This window comes from Ptychodera flava, chromosome 10 (genome assembly GCF_041260155.1).
Source record: "Ptychodera flava strain L36383 chromosome 10, AS_Pfla_20210202, whole genome shotgun sequence".
In the NCBI taxonomy this organism is placed as follows: domain Eukaryota; kingdom Metazoa; phylum Hemichordata; class Enteropneusta; family Ptychoderidae; genus Ptychodera; species Ptychodera flava.
Window position 1 is genome coordinate 40,796,120 of NC_091937.1, and position 18,140 is coordinate 40,814,259.

Below are 18,140 nucleotides of genomic sequence, written 5' to 3' on the forward strand. Positions count from 1 at the left end.
TAGCTAGCACACATCATCAACCAAAATGGGAAATTTTCATCAAATAAGTTACCAAATGAAAAATAAATGCAATGATCGTATTCATATTTTGACAACAAAGTTTGGAAATATTTTAATTTAGTAGCCATCACAAAATAATTTCTGTGTGGGCTGCCAACTACAACACCACCAAACATTAATTGATGAAATGTTTTAAAATACATAAAGGTTGATTACTTGCTTACAATATCACACATACAATAGTTGATTTCTCAATCATCATAGTAGCTCACATCATTGGGGATTGCTAGACTTAGTTTTTTCTTCTGTCTGAAACATCACAGATAAAATTAAGGGGTGGGGGATGGGGAGGGGTGTGTGACTCAGACTTGAAACACGAATATTGATAAGCAGAATGGCAAATATACATCGTCTATTTTCAGTATTGCATTGGTGAAACAAACGTGTACTTTGATATGTGCCTTAAGTGTCCTTTATGGAAAGTTTTCAGCATTGTGCTTTGAAATGTACAACCCTGATTTGCTATAAAACATGCTTCGATCTCATGTGATATGTAGAAGTTACATATGGCATTAATATCAACCTATACATCATCCAGAATGATGTTTTCTTGCATTTAGGCATTGAGCTAATCAGTAAATACAACGCGAAAAAGAAAAGAAAGCCTGTATTTTGCTCAGATAATGTGGTTTTTGAACACCTATATATCCTTTCAAAATCCCTACAAGCTGGGAATATTACGCCAGGGAATGAAGGATGTAACTCCGAGGAATAAAGGATGTGAATGTGATGTGAAGGATGTGAATTTTTAGATAATGTCACTGTTGCGATGGTGTTAGGTGTTAATATTGACAGGTTTGGTCAATACACTGTATGTGCCTTGGAACAGGCTAGACTCAAGGTTTACAATCTGTACACGTATACACTTTGTGCGCATTCATGTGTGAGATATCAGTCTGAGATGTTACACTTTAATGGTCGAATATATTAAATTGTGTATACCAGTATGGTCCTGTATAGCTTCATTTTAATTATTGTATTTTAGCATGCACAGTAATAAGCACCATATGGGAGCTTTTGTACCAGAGTTATGTAGCTGGTGTGTAACATGTGCAGTACCGTAGCCTTCATTGATGCATCTCGTCTTACCTATCCACCACCACGGTTTAGCCCATCTACTTTGTTTTCAATGGTGATCGTGGACCAGTTAACAGGGATCTAGGGGTGAACAGACTACCAAAACTTCATCTGATATCTACAGCCAAGTAATAAATGTTCCACAACGTAGCAGATCACATTTTGGACATTGATTGATTGAACATCTATGTCCACAGTGTAAAATTCCAAAAAACAAATACACTGAAAGATTTTTATTTGATTAGGTATTTGCTGTTGTGACAGAGGCATACATTGTAGGTGGTCTGACGTCAGTGTCGTCCTCTGGACTTGGTAACCATGGTGATGGGTAAGAGATGACGAGATGAATGTCACATCATAATTTCAAAATGGAAGTTCCTGCGATCTATACAGCTGTTTCCAATGCTACATTAAAATTTTGTAAGTTTGCACTGCAGTGCATGTGAATGTTTGTCACGAGTTAAGTTTTGAACAAAATACATCAATTGGAAGCAACAAATTGTTATAAGCACCAGTCCTTCAGCCAATAAAATGTTTAAGAGTCTGCTTGTCGTTGTGCCTTTGATACAGGTAATGTAGAGTATGTGAATCAGAAAACCTTATTAAAATTACTAACTGCAATACTCAAGTGGTATTTTACAGCTTCTGAATCGGTAAATGGTGCTACTATCTTATAAATAGTATCAAACTTAACAAAAAGATAATGTGATGAAATAATTAGAATACAGTTGGCTTGGTTTAGTCCACATGAGAGATGTATGTAAATGACTCAAATAATGTGGAATGGAGACAAGACTTGTCCAGACTGTGACAGAATTTTACCTGTGAGAGTCAGATACAATAAGAGAAATCTGATTTTCCTGGCTCTCCTTTTCTGGTTTTAGCCAGTGTTTTCGATTTAGGTACATAGGTACATACATACATAGTTGCTTTGGCAGTCCTGGAACCAATTTATTTCCCCCTCATATGTTTGTTATAATACTACATGAAGGGTGAACCATGGTAAAACTTACTCGGTTTCCATCTTTCCTAAAAACACACATAGGACATATTTCCTACAAACCCTTTAATCAAAATAGGCACGGAACAAGTCCTGTTTCACTAAATGTGACCAAAACATCTGAATTTCCAAGATATATGAACACCGACTACATTTATGTACAGTACTTGATTATAATTTATGGATAATGTCAGTATTAGTGCATTGTAATACCTTGTACTTCAAAATCTAACCAGCAATTGTACCAAAAAGTGAGAATATAAGCAATATACACATGTAAGTTCTTTACAGTGTAATAATATTTATTTCTTTGTCTGAGAGATAGCATTATTGTCGTAGTTCAGAAAGTGCCATTTGACAATGTTGATAATCAGTTTGTAAAAAGTTGTAGAACATGTAACATTTCTGGTGTGATGTTTTGATTTGACATGTACATTATTATTAATCTACTGTAAAAAAACTAGCAATGTTGAATTTTGTTGGGTAAAAAATTAAATTTTAAATCAAAACAGATACTACTATAGTAATTCATGCTTTCTCATAACCTTTGTATTAGTTCTGACGGGACACTGCTCTCAACCGTATGAAAATCATGATTTCATGCATCGTACACATCCCTGTGCTAAACCTCGCTTTGTTCAATCTGACAACTGCTGCATGCACAGAATAACAAAATATTCCTTCCTACGTATATGACTAGTCCTACTGTACATAAATGTTGCAATGGCACAGGTTAGCTCAGCTGACCCAGTAGGATAAGATGTCCATAGTCTCGCAATGTACAATGTGTACTCTTCAACAGAATGTGGAAACACTTTACAGAAGAGATGTGACATGAATATTTATTTTCTATCTCCGTCAAATGGACTTGTCATTTTGCATTGCGATGTACAGTGTGACAGCAATACAACAGAGGTTCCAGTGGAATGAAAATTGCATAACTTGCAAGATATGTTGCTTGTACTAAGTAGTTTATTTTCAGGTTGGTGTTTGAATATTGGGTAATTTGTCATGACATCTTGTAAATGTTATATTGTAGATATATTTGTTGAAATAAATACTTAATCATGCTTGTATTGTCCACAAATACAGTCATCATTTTTTAACTTAATGAGATGAAATATTTGACACAAAATATTTTGACATATAAATGACCCAGGTGTTTTAGATGTTTCGTTGCACACCTATTCACAAAGAAAAATATACATGAACAGTTTAAATCTGTTATCTGCTAACTTCTTAAAGATTAAAATCAACTCTCTCCAAGATTTGGCTTGCTATAGATCAACAAATCATACATGTAGACCCAAAATACAGACTATGAACAGATACAGAAATACAAGACACTTTGCAGTTTGTGTGCATATGTCATATTGCCATGGCAACAAACTGATTAAATGCAAATGATAACATTCACTGAATAATGCTGACTAATGGATTGTAGATATTATCTGAGATTGATACAATTTGGATTTCATAACCAAACGTGGTTAAAACTGGTTAAAATTATTTACAATGAAGAACAATTATCACACTTCAGTAAAATTTACAATGTCTATATAACATTTATTGTCTACTTAAAGTGATTGAACCATCTTCTGCATCACGCCTTAACCTGAAAAATAACACACACACACACACACACACATATATATATATATATACATATATATATATATATATATATATATATATATATATATATATATATATATATATATATATATATATATATATATATATCGAAGTATACAGATGTCAAAACATATGTATACAGTGTTTTTGCTAAGGTTAGGGAATATTGGTAAATGATTTGGGAACCCTGGTAACATTGCTGCTGTCCCCCTATTTGATTAAATTAATATAACAAGGGGAATCCCAGTAGCATGACTGGGGAACCCCGGTAACATTTACCTGCTTACCACCCTTAACAAAAACACTGTGTATCTATACACAAACATACTGTATACATGTGTATACAGACGTATATATGTCTACACACACATATACATACATGCATACTCACACACATATTTTTGTATAGTTTATAATCAAGTACAATGGAAAGAAACGATATCTACCTTACTTTGCAAAGATTAATGTTTTACTTATGTCCTAATTACTTCTAGTATTTTGACTTCTCTGCACCTCTGAAGCAAGCATTCTACTGCTGTGGTATTCTGTTTCAACTAAAACAAGGTTTTCCTCTCAAGGAAAGTGCTTGTTAATTCAAAAGAGTTCAGCAATTCATCACGAAGTTACCTACAGCAGTTGCCATGACTGTTTGTCACATTTATAGTTTAATGCTACTACACAACTTTCAGTGTAAAACTTATGGTGTAAAGTCAATCTCTGCTACCTTCCGTTTAATATTCAAAGGCAAACCTCTCTTTTACAGAACTTGTTTATGTCAAAATCCTTCTGAGTAGAGTAATTGGTAACAAGGTGTCTTTTTAAACAATTCCTATTTACAAGGTGTTACGAAAATTTAAACAATAGGTCTAAGGGCAAAAAACAAAGACTTAGTTTTCATAAATAACTTGTTTGCAAAATTATCAAAAAATAAAATGAAGCAGATTTTTGTTTAAAGTAATTCGCCCTCATATTTCTTGAATATATCAAATCATTATGTACAAAAATCAGAAAACAGAAATAAAAGAAACTCATAACGAATAGTGTATTCTTTTTCAAGAAAAAAATGTAAATGTTTCAAATTGCCATAATTGTTGGTAATGTTTTGGAAAACTATAAGTGGTCACACATGTCAACACACTGAGAAAATGTGGATTATTTCCTTGAGATATCATTTGTAATTGTTCACTAGATATATTTTTCACATCTAGAATACATCTATTATCTAAATTTCATGGCCGCTTTTGACACTCTAAAATGTAAATTCTAGTATTTCCTAACAGCGATAGACTTGATGGAATAACTAGGTTTCCAGAGGTTACTGCTAGTTTTAGATAAACTTTGTAACAAGAGTCGAACATTGAGTGATTAGTCTCACAAAGAAGTCATCTTTCCAGAAGTCACTTCTTGGAAGTCTCGTGAGATGTTTATGTTGCAGTGCCTCTACAGACTAGCAACGTCTCTGATGTGATGAGAGGGAATCTTCAAAAGAACTCAGTAATAGAACTTTGGTACAGTGGCCATCATCTATGTCTGAACACAATATACTGAGATTGAAGTAATACTTGAGTTTATTTTGATTGGTTTTAAGTATTTTTGAGTGAATGCATCAGTATTTTGAGTAAAATTGCAATACCGTTGCTGGCCCTGACTGAGATCTCTTCCCATCTTCTCCATTTAAAGCCATAAAATGCAATCTACTTGACAAGCAACCTATGTACAGCCCCCCCATAGGAGGGCAACCTCTGCCTTGTTATCACTTTAGCACTCATGTGAACACTAATAGACGGGTGTGACTGTGTATGTTGAAAACATGCAGTAAATCACTACAATTCTCTAGCTTATGTGACACCCATCAAAACAAAATCAAATTCAAAAACATGTCTTCAGAAAGATATCTTGCCTTGAAGGTAATATTTTGCAAAATTTTCAATCATATCTATGACAAATTTTTTCTGTTTAATTAACTTTCAAAATTTAGTATTTTACCAATAGGCCCATATTCCAGATGTTGCTATAATAATGCCCAGGTGTGCACCTGCAAAGATGCAAATTCTGCTGGAGAAGCAATTTCATGCCATGTAGGCTTTGATGGACTTGGTAATGGCCTGCCTACACACTGGACAATTGTGTAAGAGTTTAGCACACTGCTGGCATGTCACTAGATGCCCACATGGCTGGAATAAGATGCATACACTGGAATCTAAGCACACTTTACAAGTGATGTAAGTTTTCAGTGTCTCCAATTCCTTTTTCATGTCTTCTGGTGAGTCTATGAATAAAACAAGGTCAAAAATATGCAAGAAAGTCATAAAAGGCAAAGCTACCTTCATTTCTCTCCCCTCCCCAGCTCTTCCTTCAGGTAGAGTGTGCCTTGGGAACAGATTTTCGGACTTTAAAACTTTTACAACATTTATTTTGCCACTGTCTTTTTACACTGTATTTTACCACTGGGTGGAATAGTGTTTGGCCTTCCACTGGGACTCAGTTTGAAGCTTATAGAGTAAATAGTCTTCAACGCCTTATTTTTGAGAAAATCAAAAATTTTATTTTCCCCAATTGAGATACCACAGGGATGATGGCCATTTTGAATTTCAAATATCAGTAAATATTGGGTATTTTGTTTTTCTTGAACCAAAATTTGCATGGTGACCCCGATTTTTATTCTTGCTTTCGAAAGAGAATGATTGAAAGTTTGCTTGAGAAAAGGTTGAGCAAACATTGAGTCTTTAATTTACAAGGCTTGAACTACCTTTCGATTTGACCATGCAAAAGGAAAACATTTTGGATCCAAAATCAGTTGATAAATTTCTGGTAATTACTTTTTGAACAAAATTAACCTGCTAGTTACAGATATCCAGTAAAGGAGAAAATTACAATAATTATTTGCATGTACGTTCAGAAAAAACACCTTGTTTAATTATGAATATAATTAACCATAACATAAGCTAATAAATTTAAGGGTATTGAACCTTCACTGAAAGTTGTTTGCTACCAAATATGGTAGCCGTATGTTGTGGGTTCGAATCCGATTGAGAACTAGCCGTATTGCTACAAATACAGCATATAAAGACAATGTCAAAGCTTCTTCCAACGAGGTAATAATCAGTTTTACAAACATTAATTTGGACAAAGGATTTCAAGTTTGTAAAAGACAAGTATGGAAGTCAGCATGCACTTTTCATGAAATTTACCATTGATCATAGACCATTGGTCATTTGCATAACAATAGCCATATTGAAATTGGGGTATAAATGCACAAAATGGACGCTGCTTGTACTTTTCAGCCTTGTCCCTAAGGGATGGCGAAAAGCCTTATTATGGAAGACATGGCTTTGATCAGAAATCTTACATGCATTTTTCAGAAATCACAGTGTCTGCAATATTTACCTGTTGTTGTTTGTGTCTGACTTGCATCAACAGTTTCCATGGATCTTTTGGGTACATTCTCAATCCTGCTTTCTGGTCTGAATGTTGTGACATTCCTCCTGTACCGATAGGAGTCGTTGGTGGCGCTGTGAAATCCATGACTGCCTCCGTCAAGTTCTGCATTTTCAATGTTTGAGATTTCCGTCAGTAAGTCCAACAGTGACGGAAAATGGTCATCAAAGATTAAATTTGTGCTGTCTGTGTAAAAAAGCGACATGGCAAAGTCAGACACTGAAGAGTGCAAATTTAAGGAAGTCTGTTGAGATTTCTTAGTGAGACAGAGTTCAAAGGTGGCTTGTTATGTTTCCTCAAAGCTATGGTGAACCCATCTTGCTTCTTCACAAACAGCGACTCTCCATGGCTTTGATTCTGCCAATCTGTAAAACAGGAACAAAATCAAACAGTAGATATATATATATCATACAAACACACAAAAAGATTTCCAGAGGGGTGTTTGTGATTGCACAAAAGGAGCAGATTTATTTATTTACGATGTAAACCTAGAAAAGTGTAGCAGGAACTATGATAGGAAATTCATTCATTCATGACGTGACTATGCCGTACTGTGGTCACCATGACCAGAGTAAAATGCAAGTACCGGTATATGCAAATAAGAGAGTAAGTAGGGGCTGATATTTGCTTTAGTGTTTATACCCCGGTATACAATGTACACTCTGGTACAAGACTGATGCAAAGGATTTCTGAAAAGAATCCCTTTGGCATCATTTGGGTATTGGTATGAATATTTAACAGCAAAGGAACTCTGAAGATGACATCTGTTAATTTTCAAAACTATGATTTCTGGTGCTGGAGGCCTGTACAGAATATCTATCACAGGGGCTGGTACATGTATTGTATGAAGACATCAGGGTCACCACTTCATGCAATGGTTTGGGGAGGGCCATTTTCATTTCCTGCATCAATCAGCGGAAAGTCACACTCTTTTATGCAAGGCTATGGACACGATCAACTATGTTACAATACACTGTCCTGAAATGTGAATGCAAAAAAGCGAGGACTTAAAAGAGTATTAAAGGGGGAATTATGAAATACTGCCCTGAGTGTACACATAAGGTAATATAATTTTGACAGTACTTATAAGGGTCATCCTCTGTATGTCAATTCAAAATTACAAATAACATTTACCAGCTTTTTAAAATTATAAATCATCTTCCTTTAAAACTATTGTCATATATCAATATAATTAACCAAAACCTATGTTAGGCAATAGCCGCATAATTATAAACTTTGTTTTACACAATCAACATAAACTCTTTGTGAAGTCTTTACCTCATACCGATATACATATTAATTTCAATATTAATAAATGCACATATAATTGCATTTTGCTTGTATGGTTGGCCTTAGAGGAGCTATGATCTGTGCAGTGATTGCTCTCAATCACACTTATATCACTGAAGTCAGATATTGTATTATTTTGTCGCTATGCCCATGATTGAGGCCCTGTGTAGTGGGTCAGGCTACAGCAAGGACCGAATGGCCAGCCCATGGAGGAAGAAGAACCTCCATTGCTCGCAATAGAACTCACTGCATAGTCCATGAGCAACTATTGTATGGTCCCTCCCATTATATGACTGTGATAGTGATTTTGATGACACGTGGTTACGAGTACAACCATCAAGATCCTATGTATAAAGCCTCAAAACCTAGGCTTTATTATGAAATTTTGATGACCCAGAGAGCAGTTGAGGTCTCGCTTCTACCTCCGTGGTTAAAGCAAGGTCATTCTTGTTGTAGAAAACCGTCATCAGCAGATACTGTACAGGTGGACGATACGTTATTAAGTGACGTCATTATCCTCTCAGATATACACAACAACCATCACAAGTGTCACAACCTTGACATGAATGTGGGTCCTACTAATTACTGCCCGTGACTGCCCGTAGCTGCCCGAGGACTACCCGAGGACTGCCCGAGGAGCAAGTAGGCAAAAGTTCGCCAATTTTAACACTAAGCCAATGACTTGAACTATATTATGCCTGACTAACAAAAATATCATTGATTTGGTGTTTTCTGTAGCGTTTTAGAACCAAAAGACGCCGGGCTTTCGACAAGAAAGACGTCCCGATCTTGATGGTGAGATCATACCATTCAGTGCAAGGGGTGGTAGGCTATCAAGCTGTATGCGGTCGGGCGAGGTTATAGTCACCTCTCGGACTGAATGGTATGATCTCACTCTATTAACTGGCGACGTCCTTCAAGTCAAGCGTCTTCCGTGTTCCAAACCGCCGGAGAAGACATCAGGTTAATGCCAAAACTGAACCTATTGCCTAGTGTTAAGATGGGCGAAATTTAGCCCACTTTTTCCTCGGGCAGTGCTCGGGCAGTCCTCAGGCAGCTGCGGGCAGTCACGGGCAGTAATTAGTAGGACCGATGAATGTTGAAGAACAATACATCGTTCAGACTGGGACGTCAAGTGACCATAGACCCTAAAAACGTTTTTAGGGTCTATGTCAAGTGCACAAAGTGCGTATGAATGTACTTCCAATTGATTGCATATTTTGCTGATTACAACATATTGCAGATAAAAAGCTTCACAATAACTCGACATACACCTAAATACAAGTTCTATTAAGCAAGATCAATTGCAACTAAATGTACACCAACTTCCAATGATGGCTACCGACATGAATGTTTTGCGAATTGCGGAAGCCAGTATCGTCTCGAGTTGCACTTGCGGAAAAGCATGTACTTAATCCATGTCAACGTTAAACGTGAATACTTCTCGACTCATGCAGTCTAGAAATGAAATCAAACTGTGCCGAAATAATGTTTCTCTATTCATGTATACGACTTACTTGAATATCTGGAGATCTTGTTATCACTCGAGCGTACTGAATAACAGAAGCTTAGAAGAGGAGACTTTGCGGAGGGTCACCAGTTGACCTTTGCTCACCTTTGCCTGCGTTTCAACCTTACACTAAAGAGGGCGCACTAGTCGTGATCCTTTTTCCTGTCACTCAATTCCAAGTAGCTTTTTTCAGACTGCAGATGCAGGTTTGCTTTATTTCAATGAGACCTTTATTGTACTTTTAACCTACATCCCATGAGTAATGGCATTGAAATGGCAGATATCAAGTATGGTGTATGGGTGCATGCGTACAGTACTGTACATGTTATTGGTACATAGTCTGACACCTACAGAAATATCATTTATTTCTTTAGTTCTCATTCAAAATCTTCTAATTCAAATAGATCACCATTCTAGAAATGTAGCGTGTGTCCTTCGATTTGAATACTCATCAAATGATTCAAGACTATCGAAGTTGGAATTTTCTATACAGAGAAAATAGCTTTTGAATGCAGTCAAAAAAGGGGGAAGTTTTAGGGAGCCGTCATTATTTACGGCCTGGGGGGGGGGGGGTCGGAGGAAATTGCTTTCGAAACTCCAAAATTTGAGTAATCCCCCCGCCAACCCATGACGTGTTTGAGTAAACCCCCCCCCCCTCTGCTACAGAAACTTTGAGTGACCCCCCCCCCCCAAAAAAAACAGCCCCTGATTAAACCCTGTGGTACAGGACTGTGTTGGAAAGAGGTTCCATTGCTGTGACAGGGGCTGATGTACAGGTCTGTATCCAGTGCTCTGATGACATGCAGGTTCTCCATAGGATTTGTTACAAGAGGGGAAGATGTGGTGTGAAAGCACCACAAGCGACCGCAAAAGCGGTCGCGGGGGGGGGGGGGGGGGGGGGTCAGGAGGGGGTGTCCCCCTCCTGACATTGGCGCTTGAAAAAAAAGAGATAACACTTTCACTGCGTAATTAATTTTTATACGTGCATTCCTGTGCGTAGTTTTCTATGGATATATGGCCTTATAAATATTGATTTACATGCATGAGCTGTATCTTTGTAACTATACGAGTATTCGGGACAATTTTTTCAGTGAGTATTGCAATATGACAGAGCATCATAAAAATGAACAAAAAGTCACGTGACTCATCTGGAAGGTCACGTGATAGTGGCGGCCATATTGGATTTTAGAAAAAAAATTCAAAAAATGTTGCATTTTTTGTTATTTCAATATATAAATGTATTTTTTGTCAGCGTAACACTTATAAAATTACCTCTTACATTATATTAACTCAAATTAAGCAGGGGGAACACATACTCTAAAATATATTCAACATAAATGAGGTAAATATGCATATTTATTACAAGTTCATCTTCGAACAACAGGTATCATATCACATTCAAAAGAGAGAGATATTATATATATGCTTATATACTTGTAGCTAGTCCGATGTGTAATTGTCACTGATAGATTGATGTCGTACAACATCCACAGGATACCCCATCAACATTTATGACGTTGGTCACCGACTCTTTGTAACACTTTTCTCTCAGCATGCTCAGCTGACCTACCTTTCTGTGTTGCTTGCAATCTCTGTCTTTGCTCAACTGGTTCGGGAACATATTCAAGTTCGGTATTAGAGTTGTAATTTCAAATTTGACTTCCGCTATCTCCGTCGAGTTCAGTTTCACGACCAGTGACAATTCCACTATCACTGTCTAGGAAAACATGCTCAAGGGCTTAGTCAGTGTTAAACTGTGCCCGCGTCGCCATTTTTAAATACCCTCTGACAGAAAAAATAACAACTGATCACACGTTCCTTCCAAATTATTGTGGAGAAATGACCAAGTATGGCAGCATTTGTTTAAAAATTGGCGCGCATACTCATTTAGGTTCGACTCTACCTCGTACGCTACGCTAGGCTTAAGGAAATAGTCAACAAACATGATGTAGATCAGACAAAGCCAACGTATATCGAACACATATAAACACGTATGTTCTTGGCGCGTTTACGCGCCCTCCTGCAGTCTGGCCGTTGGCGCGAATGCGCCCTCCCCCGCGCGTGAAGTGTTAAATGGTGGTTATTTGGTGGCACTTGGGGAGTATTTTTTTCAGATTTTTTCATATAAAAAACTCAAAGGAACAGAAATCTGAGACAGTATTCCAAAACTTATATTCCAGTTCACTGATTTCAATTACATTTTTTGAAAACGAAAAAAATAGCGACAGACATACATTCATTCACATTATTATTATTATTATTTTCCTGCAATAACAGATGGGTCTGTTGTCGAGGCATTCCACTGGTTTTAAACTTTATAGAATCAGAATTAGCTTGCTTTACACATTATCCCCTATCAGTAACCTATACAATGTAGAATATGGAAAGCAGACGTTTCTCATTAATGATCAGGCAAGTATATCAATCTTTAATCAGGAAATACTGAAAAATGTACTCAGTACTAGCCTCTAACATAAGGCTTGCCACGTCGAATAGCTGATCATTCTCGTCTGAAGATCACAATAACGTGAAACACCGTAGCATAATGAGATTTTAGTTTCTACTCGAAACCCCTGTATTATGATTTATATATATATACATACATATGTAACCCAGGTAGCTGAACTGTCAGTCAACAAAACCTGGACCCAAGTTCATATTATCCAATCACAACGAAGGAAAAGAATGATTATCGCACAATTTGAGTTGCAGTTTATGTAGAGTTTACTTTACTACACACTAATGATGATAAAAAAGTCTACAATGATTAGCCGGCAATACTGTTTAAACATCAGAAACTCTAGACACGCCCCTATCCAAGTTCATATCAATTACAGTGTTCACTCAATAGACACTCTCCAGAATTGTTCAGGGTTCAGAGTCCACGTCGATCCTGTTGCTACGGTTACAAATTCCGTGATGTAACCTCTTCCAGTTCGGGTGGGAAACTGATTCACACAAAACGTCCTCCAGACAGTTCTCCTTTGGGATTAACTCATTAGCAGTCCAAACGCTTCCGTCAATGGGTTGGTATGTCGGGAAACTAGAAGTTCATAAGCCATGCAAAAAGAGAAGAGCACTTACAAGTTACATAAGCTCTTTGAGTCAGCAGATCGTGATATCAGCTGGATCTTAATCCATGGCATGGCAATGCCATTCTAGTCACTTTATGTCAAGGTGAACAAGTTCATTTTCTGTTGAACTATTGGTATTCAGGAATCAAAACAAAAAGTACAAACTACTAAACAAATCAATAGAAGCTTGAGATTCAGAATGGCTCACAGTCCAATCGGGAAAGCACATGGCCTCTCCAATTTGCCTCACAATGGGTGTGGTCTCAAACTTCAAAAAATACACCATGAAAACACGTTACAAATTCAGTATTGCAACAAATGTGAAAACCTACCTAGAAGTTCATAAGCCATGCAAAAAGACCAACCACGTCGTCTTGGTTACTGGCAAGAAGAACTAATTCCCTTAGACCGAGTCTCTGCCCGCACAACCACACCACTCCACGCAGTATCTGTCTGCTCGCAGTGCATTGTGGGAGATAACGGCAATCAAGGAATTCCATCTGATTACTTAACTGTCAGATGGGATGGAAGATCAAATCACGTGACTTACTTCGTAACCGGGGTTACACACACACACACACACACTATATATATATATATATATATATACATATAATATATATATATATATATATATATAATATATATATATATTAATATATATTTATGTGTGTGTGTGTGTGTACACAAATACGTGGTATGAATATACATATCTTTACTATTATTGTTGTATTAATTCGTAACTCCACTAAATGCTTCAGTACATATCAACAAAATTGAGTAGCCCCCCCCCTTTCTTGTTCTCCACTTTTGAGCAACCCCCCCCTGTAGCTTTCGATTTTTTGAGTGACCCCCCTCAGATTCCTCCGACCCCCAGGCCATAAATAATGACGGCTCTCCCTTAGATAAATTAACATAATTCTACAAATGTCTTGTCACCAATTTCAATGGGATATCACAACTGCACTGACGAAGATGCGACTCATATTCCCTTAAATTACAGTCAGTGATTTTAGATTAAATGATTACAAAATTGAACGTTAATTACAGTAATAAATCACTGATAGCAGATTCATTGAAAACCTTAGCTTTAACTTTGCTGTCATAAAAGGCTGCTTGCTATCCTTTCTGTTTTCATACATTTTTCATACATACGTTTTCATACATTTATTAGAAAAAAAGCTACATTTTAGCATTATGTTACTTGTGAAATATGTCAAAATAGAAACAATTATGATTGTCAAACATTACTTAATATGACATTCTGTACCATATATCCCTATGTATATTCACGGCCACAGGTTCGTTGTGTCTAAAAATCTTTTGTGTATACGGAATGTGGGCATCTTTTTGTTCCCTAACGCCAATTAAGTGTTAAAATTCTTTCAAGGAATTCCACTAATCAGAAGCTTCCCTTTGCTTAACAAATCTGCAAGCTTGCAGATTTGTTAAGCAAAGAAAGATTCTGATCCGAAGTAAAACTATATATATACTCAAGGACATCACACAGGTATGTGAAAGAAATTTGTATGTTTCCAATTACGGAGTTGTCCAGTAATATGTTGTATTATTATGGTAAAACCTGGTACTTCATTGTCTTTAAATTATTCATGTCTACACTCTTCAAGAATTGTCTTCATGGATGATAACAAGTACCTGTCACATAGGTTTGAGGATAATTCGTTTAGCTGCATGTCTCGATGATGCCTATTACAAATCATTGAAGTAACTTTATTTCACTTCATAATGGCTGGTGTGAATCTCAATCGACTATACATGTGTGGATGAATGCTGTGCCTTTCAATGAAAAATAGCCACGTGAAATATAAATGGGACTCAAAGTTACGAGTTTTATTTGTATGCATTACCATTAGTATCTCTCTGACTTGACTTTCGTTATGAGAAAAGTTGCTATCAGAGATATTAGTCACCAGATTTGGCACCTGTTGGCCTTGTACACAGACATACAGGGCCCGACCACTTCAGCTTTGAAGTCTACAGGAAATAAAATTGCCAGCATTTGTATTTCTGTATGTGCATGTATTCATGTGTGTGTACACTTTTTGATGTAAACATTGCAATCTAATACTTGCATATCAAATGGTTTGACTTATTTAAAAGATGCGACAGTAATAAAAAGGGCAGGTCCTACCCACAGCACCAAGGACAGAGATTTATTCTCTTGGATAACCATAACCATTATCAAACAGAGAAACATTCACTGTTCTCATCACTTAAGCAGACAAATAAGGCTGCTGCAATATTAAACTGAGACAAGTGACTTTTAGATTCTGTAGGACCAATATATTAGCTCAGTAATTGCCAGCAAGGTTTAAAACTACGGAAGCGTATTCGTGCCATTTTTGTAAGAAAAAAAAATTAAAAAAATCTCGTAATTACGAGTTTTGATTCTCGTTATTACGAATTTTTAATCTCGTATTACGAGTTTTTGATTCTCGTAATTACGAGTTTTTGTTTCTCGTAATTACGAGTTTTTGATTCTCGTAATTACGAGATTTCAATTCTCTTGATTACTAGTTTCTGACTCTCTTAATTATGAGCCTTGATTTTACTACATATTATGAGACATAATTTGGTGTTTGAGCTCTTTAGTGTGAACCTCTGCTCATACGTATTATTGATCATAATTCAACGAATACAAAGGTTAACGTGAATCTTGACTTGATCAGGTATAGTGAGCAAGTATAGTAAACTCTCTAATGAATAAATGAATGAATAAACTTTGGGGCTGTTACATGGCTTACAATTGTAGATATTCAGTAACTTATCCAGCAGATCAAAAGTCACGCAAAGCATCATGCCAAGCATGGCCTATAGATTTTGTCTGTCCGGATAGACAATACATTCAGAGTTAAAGATGCAATGCATAAGTATGCTATTATGCCAATACTTCACTCCTATAAACACCTATATTTGGGTCTTCTCCGACAAGCTGAAAAGTTCCACTCTCAGGAGATAACACCGATACTACATGTGCCTCCCAAAGTGATGTTAACTTTTTACATTTAGCACAGACCATCAGTTTTTTCATGTTGTGTCTACACTAGAAATCATGATGAGAAACCAACATTTTCTGAAATATTTGAAATATCCTACTGTATGATTTCTACGTGTCTGTCCGACATCCCCCTTCATATATAAAAAGCATATCTAAAACAGCAATAGGCCTCGACAAGAAAGTTGGAAAGATTTCAAAGCTTCATTGCATGTAAAAATAAAGTATGTACTTAGACAGATAAATATAAGTATGACTTGTGTATGATGAGTGTCCTTGCATTGTTTCCTCTCAACATAAAATAACACTACACGAAAAATGTGATTATCTATTTAATTGAAATTTACATAAAATCCCTTTCAAGAACATAAGAAAATGGCAAATAAAAGCGAAAAAGTGATGATGAAGTGATAATTTTTAAATGGAAATGAAAAGGAATTTTCAATTAGACAATCAGATGGAATAACACATGAAAAGTAAATTTTCACTTGACTCGTGACCTTACGACATGTTCATTATGCTCACATGCTGGCTTTTTGATAACTATACGATTTTAAAAGTTTAGGAATTCCGATTAGCCTACTAGACAAAAACTTTTGATCATAAATATTCAATCATAATGACAATTACAGACTTTACATTTTCATAAAAAGATAATTATAAAATATGTTTCAATATCCATATTTATGAGTTTCCGATTCTCAAGTATTAAATTCTCGTAATTACGAGTTTTGATTCTCGTAATTACGAGTTTTTGATTCTCGTAATTACGAGTTTTTGATTCTCGTAATTACGAGATTTTTATTCTCGTAATTACGAGATTTGAAATCTCGTAATTACGAGAATCAAAACTCGTAATTACAAGTTTTTTATTCTCGTAAAATCTCGTAATTACGAGATTTGAAATCTCGTAATTACGAGAATTAAAAACTCGTAATTACGAGAATCAAAAACTCGTAATTACGAGTTTTTGATTCTCGTAATTACGAGTTTTTGATTCTCGTAATTACGAGATTTTGATTCTCGTAATTACGAGATTTTAATTCTGGACATCACCTTTCTTGTGATATTTCTGCTCAGCGAATAATATTTGCGTGGGCTCCTTGGGGTTTTGTTTTATTTAACACTTCTGTTAGCGTCTATTTGTAGCCGACTTCTCCTTTTGATGACACGTGATGAAAGAGAACGCAACACGCTTCAAAGGGACGAGTCCTACCATGCCGGCCATTTGACCACACCAACAGTGCGACATGTTCGAAGTCAGTCAACAATTACAAACGTTTTAAGAAGCAGGAACTTCATTGAGCAGTTGTTTGAGTGTTACCAAACGGAAAGGTAAGATCTGCAAAAAACGGAATTACGAGCATACTACATCGTCGACTGTTTTCACTGACGCCATTATCAGTGAATGTAGTGTTGTCAAGGTCACTCACAGCCACAGCTAAGCTAAGCTCGGACGGGAAGTTCTTGTCGGAAACGCGGTGTAGTTGGCCTGATTTCACGATGTCTGAATTTTCACTGAAATGTTTCTTTCTAGATTAGTCAGTTTCCTGTTATGGATAAGAGACGCATGCCATCCAATGATCACCATGTGCTTGCCATGAATGCGCGGCATAAGAGTGATTGACCTGTATGACCCCTACTTCAACAACAACCCACCGTGCACATGCATGCTGTATGAACAGCTCCATGTTTGCTGTGCGCTCACATCTAATTTGATGCAGGGCGATCTGTTTGTCCCAATCATTTGATAAGTAATAGCAGGAATTAATTAAAAGAAGTCAAGTCAATTCCTGTTAAAGAGCATTGTACATATTACCTACTAATTCTGCTTAATGTAGTTGCAAAATATTTTCATTGTACAGCTTGTCTTGCATGGCGTTCATGCGTGCAGTGTGCGTTGTATCGATGGGTTGTTAATACATCATGTTGTGATGGAATTATGTTCTAATATATCTTATTTTCCCATCAGTTTCAGATTGACCGGATAGTGATCCAAAATATGGATGGTGAACTTTGAGTAAATCATATGGAAACGTA

The 18,140-nt window shown here is 36.4% G+C and overlaps 1 protein-coding gene and 1 long non-coding RNA gene across 2 annotated transcripts in view; both read right to left on the reverse strand.

Annotated features, from left to right (window-relative positions):
- LOC139142791 (WD and tetratricopeptide repeats protein 1-like) overlaps positions 1–18,140 on the reverse strand; it is a 354,040-nt gene that overhangs the window by 158,315 nt on the left and 177,585 nt on the right. The window lies entirely within an intron of this gene.
- On the reverse strand, positions 3,092–10,125 carry LOC139142811 (uncharacterized). Its single transcript, XR_011554476.1, has 3 exons — positions 10,018–10,125; positions 7,160–7,575; positions 3,092–6,041 (listed from the first exon to the last, which is right to left on the reverse strand). It is a non-coding gene; the product is annotated as an uncharacterized lncRNA (long non-coding RNA).